Genomic DNA, 5,938 nt, shown 5'->3' on the forward strand with positions numbered 1-5,938 from the left:
CTAGCTACTGTCTTGTTAACTCCATTATGTCCTCCATAAGAGCTAGAATGGCATTCCGATATTATGGATTCAAATTCATTTTCACCAACGCATCTCCTAATTATCCCGTCACCACAAGTTTTGAACAAAAAAGGATCTTCCCAAAAATACTGTTTAATATCGAAGAAAAATTTCTTCTTTTGTTGGAAATCTAATCCTTCCGGAACAATATTGGCTGCAAGATAATTAGCAATATCTGCATACCAAGGTGACATGGCACTTTTTATTTGATAGAGATGTTCATCAGGGAAGTCATCTCGTATACCGATAGTTTCACCTATAGGACCGTTTTCATCTTCAAGTCTCGATAGATGATCGGCGACAAGGTTTTCTACTCCCTTTTTTTCTTTGATTTCTATATCAAATTCTTGCAATAATAAAACCCATATAATTAGACGCGGTTTTGCATCCTTTTTAGCAAAGAGATATCTTAATGCTGCATGATCAGTATAAATAATAACTTTTGAACCTAATAAATATGACCTAAACTTGTCACATGCAAAAACTACAGCTAACATTTCTTTTTCTGTTGTGGTGTAGTTTAATTGTGCACCAAACAGTGTGTGACTTGCATAATAAATGACATGAAGTTTCTTATCTTTCCTTTGACCTAGAACACATCCGACAGCTAAATCACTTGCATCACACATAATTTCAAATGGTAAATCCCAATCTGGTTTAGCAATAATAGGTGCACTGATTAAAGCAGTTTTCAATGTTTTGAAAGCTTTAACGCATTCTTCATTAAAATCAAAGGTGGAATCTTTCATGAGTAAATTAGTAAGTGGTTTGGAAATTACAGAAAAATTCTTAATAAATCTTCTGTAAAATCCGACATGTCCTAAAAATGATCTTACTCCCTTAACAGTAGTTGGAGGGGGTAATTTCTCTATTACTGAGGTTTTTGCTCTATCTACTTCTAATCCTTTTTCAGATATCTTGTGACCTAAAACAATTCATTTGTCAACCATGAAATGACATTTTTCCCAGTTTAATACCAAATTTGTTTCTTCACACCTAGACAAAACTTTATCCAAATTTTCTAGGCACGAATCAAAAGAATCTCCATAAACTGAAAAATCGTCCATAAAAACTTCCATGATATCTTCAATGAAATCATTAAAAATCGCAGTCATACAACGTTGAAATGTTGCAGGTGCGTTACATAGACCAAAGGGCATTCTTCTATATGCAAATGTTCCGTAAGGACATGTGAAGGTTGTTTTATCTTGGTCATCCGGGTAAATGTATATTTGAAAGAATCCGGAGTAACCATCAAGAAAACAGTAGAAAGCATGACCAGCTATCCTTTCGATCATTTGATCAATGAAAGGAAGAGGAAAATGATCTTTCCTAGTTGCTTTATTTAGATTTCTATAATCTATACAAACCCTCCAACCAGTGGTGGTTCGCGTAGGTATTAAATCACCTTCTTCATTCCTTACAACTGTTATGCCTCCCTTTTTAGGTACACAATGGATTGGACTAACCCATTCACTATCCGAAATAGGGTAGATAATTCCATTGTCCAGAAGTTTAGTAATCTCATTTTTTACTACTTCTTTCATGTTCGGATTTAGGCGTCTTTGCCTATCCGCTTTAGGTGGCTTATCTTCTTCTAAGTGAATTCTATGCATTACAATACTTGGATTAATACCTTTTAAGTCTGAAATTTGCCAACCCATACTTCCTATCCTATTTCTAACAACTTCTTTCAATTTCTCTTCTTGGACTTGTGTTAATTTGTTAGAGATAATAATAGGTAGAGAATCGCCTTCGCCTAAGAAAGCGTACCTCAAATGACTTGGTAATTCTTTATGTTCTAATTTAGGTGGAGCTATAATTGAAGGCGGAACTGGTCCATCTTCTCGAATCAAAGGTTCTGGGTCCTTATCTTCTAGTTCCTCACTCATTATCGGTTCTATTATTTCTTCTTTTTGAACAATGTCATTTACACATTCTTCAATTATCAAGTTTCATACAAGCGAAATCCTCCATAGGATATTTCATCGCTTGATTCATATCAAACTCAATCTTATCATCTCCTATTCGTAAAACTACTTTCCCTTCCGATACATCAACTAGAGCACGTCCCGTGTTCATGAACGGTCTACCAAAGATTAGCGGACAGTTTACGTCATAAGCAAAATCTAAAATAACGAAATCGGTAGGAAAAATAAATTTGTCAACTTTAACTAAAACATCCTCAATTATACCGTATGGTCTTTTAGTGGTTTGATCCGCTAATTGTAAAACCATATTGGTACGTTTGATGTCTTCTTCTAAGCCTAACTTATTAAAAATAGATAATGGCATCAAGTTAATACTTGCTCCTAAATCACAAAGACAACTGGGAAATTCAATATCTCCCAATTTACACGGAATGGTAAAACATCCGGGATCCTTGAGTTTTGTGGGCAAATTACTTGACACAATCGAACTACAATCTTCAGTTAGTGAAATGGATGAAATTCCTTCCCAACTGATTTTCTTTGAAATTAAATCTTTGAGGAATTTACCATAATTGGGAATTTGCGTAATTGCATCCATAAACGTTAAATTAATATGCAAATTCTTAAGTTTGTCTAAAAATGTTAAAAGTTGTTTGTCATAGTTCTTATTGCGGACTTTGTGTGGAAAATGTGGTTTGGGTACAAAAGTTTTTGTACTAGAGTCAATCGGTGCATCTTTGTGATTTAACATATCTTCTTTGGGCTTTGATAAATCAATTCCAGGTAAAGTCGAATTTCCGGGCATTTCCGGACCTGAGTAATTTTTTCCTGAACGAAGAGTGATAGCCTTAACATGCTCTTTCGGATTTTCTTCCATATGGCTTGGAAGACTTCCCTCTTTGCGGGATGGAATTGATTTAGCGAGTTGTCCAATTTGAATCTCCAAATTATGGATGCTAGATGATTGGTTTTTAATAAGCTGGTCGAATTTATTCTCGATCCGTTTAAAACCATCGTCGTGATTACTTATTTTTCCGCTCATCGCATCAATGAATTTGTCGATTTTAGAAGATAAAGTGCTAATCGAATCTCTTGATTGATTTTGATAATTAGTAGTACGATTTTGATTAGCATTAACATTATTATTGTCTCTCCAGTTAAAGTTAGGATGATTTCTCCATCCAAGATTATATGTGTGGGAATAAGGATTATTATTTTGGTTTTTCCCTTGGATAAAATTTACCTGTTCAATTTCACTCATACCTTCGTAATCCACATCCGTTTGGATTGGTTGACCATTAGGGTCACACGGTGCCATAAACCTATCAATTTTGTGCGATAAGGCAGAAAATTAGGCTTGCAACATCGCTACTGGATCAAGATTCACTATACCTTTTACTGATGAAGTAGTTGAGGATGATGGTTTCGCTACTGGTATGTGTCCACGTTCCGCGGGCCACATACTGCTGTTAATTGCCATTTCCTCTAAAAGTTCTCTTGCTTGGGCAGATGTTTTCTTCATGAATAATCCTCCAGACATAGCGTCCAATGAACCTCTAGTTGTAGGATTTAGTCCATTATAAAATGTTTGCATTAAAAGTTCAGCGGGCAATTGGTGGTGTGGGCATAAACGTTGAAGTTCTTTAAAACGTTCCCAAGCCTCATAAAGAGTTTCACTATCATTTTGAGAAAAAGATGTTAACTCTTTAGTGACTCTTGCGGTTTTTGCTAAAGGGGAAAATTTTGATAAAAATGCTTGGGCTAATTGCTCCCAAGTCTCAATTGATGCGGCTGGCATAGAAGTTAACCATTCTTTGGCTTGATCCTTCAAAGTAAAAGGAAAAAGGCGAAGTTTAATTGCTTCTGCAGTTACATCAGTGATTTTAAAAGTGTCACAAATTTCTAAGAAATTTGTCAAATGGGTATTAGGATTTTCGTTAGGTAACCCGTAAAACGTTACATTATTTTGCAACATATTAAGCAACGCAGGCTTAATTTCAAAATGATGTGCATTAATTTGGGGTCTAACTATACTGTTTGTTACACCGGCCACTCCTGGCCTAGCTAATCCATAAGTGTGGCCATAACTTCTGGCTCGGTAATTTTAGTTTTTATTGGGGTTTGGTTTTTCTTTTTCTTTTCTTTCTTGTTCTTTTTAAGAGTTCTTTCAATTTCTGGGTCAATAGGATCTGGTGACATGCCCGAACTTCGAGAACTGCGCATGAACTTGAAATTTCACACGAACAGAAACTACCTAAAAAAACAAAATTTGAAAAATAAATATGTTAGTAATTGAAAATAAATAAAATGTAAAAGTTTGAATAAGTAAGAATAAACCTAGATTCGTAATAAAACACGAAAAATTTAAAATTTTATCAAAAATTTTGGCGCTCCCCGGCAACGGCGCCAAAAACTTGTTGAGCGATTTCCGCAAGTGCACGGTATACGCTTGTAGTAATAAAAGATATTGATCCCATAGGGAACGTTTTTTAACAAAAACTTATTTTGAATCGGTTAAATTTACTTTTAGGTTTATAATATGGGAAAATCGTTTTAATCGGTTTTGGTTTTGAAATTGCTAGAATGAGAATTAGATTAGAATATGAAGATGCTAGAAAGTATCTGATTAAAAATGAATTTGCAAAACAGGAACGTTTTAGTACTTTAGAAAAGTAAACAAGTATATTTGTTTGCATTAAGCAAAGAAAACAACTTTAAACTTTGTTCGAATTATAAAGATGAAATAAATGACGGAACCTCTAATTAATTGGCTTTGAACGCGACAAAACCCTTTCGGGATAGTTGCCCTTAATCAAATTAAAACTCTTTCGAGATAATAATTTGCCTAAGTGTTCAACAAAGTTTCCTTGTAAAGATTTGAATTAAACTACGTTTTAATGAAAACACCAGCAGTCACTTTAGTGGATTAGTTACCATAAGTGCTGTATAAAGATCTATCGAATAGAACGGACTTTATTAGATGAAATATAAATTGATACAAGTTTACAGAGAACATGGAGCATTGAATTCTTCGACGGCGTGCAAGTGAACGGGTTGTCAATCCTTTTCTTGGGTTTCGTTAGAGTTTGTCAGGCTCAGGAGCGAATCCTCTACTCAATCTTCTCGTTGAATCTTCGTAATAGAGACTGGGTCGGTCCACTACCAAAATGTAAACTAAACTGGAACAATATCTAAACGTTACTGAATTTGTTATTATTTAGTAAACAATGTGTGTACATCATATTGCTTTTGAACAGAATCGAAATCTAATTTCTGAATCACTTGATTCGGAATTTCTGCATAAATTCTACACTAATCTCTTTCTTCTACACATATCATTATTTTTTTCAACTCTCCATCAACTCTTTATTTATAGATGTTGAAGAGTCTTGATTGAAGTGTCGTGTCCGTTGTGAAGGATCGTATCCGCTGCGAAAGGACGTTTCTATCCACCCGAACAATCGCATTTCGTCGAAAACGAAAGTGTGCAACTAGGCTTTTTCAAACTCCTGCTCGTACCGAGAATATTAAATTCTCTACCTAGAATGGGGGAGCAACAACTTGTACTTCGGACGAAGGGAATGAGAGGCTGAGGGACGCGTGTTGCGACCGTGAATATTGGGGGCCGCAGTCGCGGCACGGAGCTTTTTTCACTTCTTTGGCTCTCGTTCGTGTCCTCGACTTGGCGTTATTAATTTTCGTCGTCTTCGACTCCTTTTGTAGGGCTTTTCTTCTATTTTTGAGCTCTTTTTACTCCTATTTGGATTTAACCAAATATTTATGTACCTTGCATGAAAGAAACATATTCGGGAGTAAAAGTAGTCTAAACAGTTATAAATAGCATAAATTCATAGCAATATTGATGTAATTAATGATGATATTTTAGGTATATTTTGGGCTTAACACTCTACCACAACTTTGGCCCATGACAAGGATGTGTGGTGAAA

The 5,938-nt window shown here is 35.2% G+C and overlaps 1 non-coding gene across 1 annotated transcript; it reads left to right on the top strand.

The window, feature by feature from the left end:
- The first annotated feature begins 3,601 nt into the window (after positions 1–3,601).
- LOC136228154 (small nucleolar RNA R71) lies at positions 3,602–3,708 on the top strand. The gene has a single exon (XR_010688488.1). It is a non-coding gene; the product is annotated as a small nucleolar RNA R71 (small nucleolar RNA).
- Positions 3,709–5,938: the final 2,230 nt, after the last annotated feature.

The sequence above is a fragment of the Euphorbia lathyris genome, chromosome 4 (genome assembly GCF_963576675.1).
Source record: "Euphorbia lathyris chromosome 4, ddEupLath1.1, whole genome shotgun sequence".
NCBI lineage: Eukaryota > Viridiplantae > Streptophyta > Magnoliopsida > Malpighiales > Euphorbiaceae > Euphorbia > Euphorbia lathyris.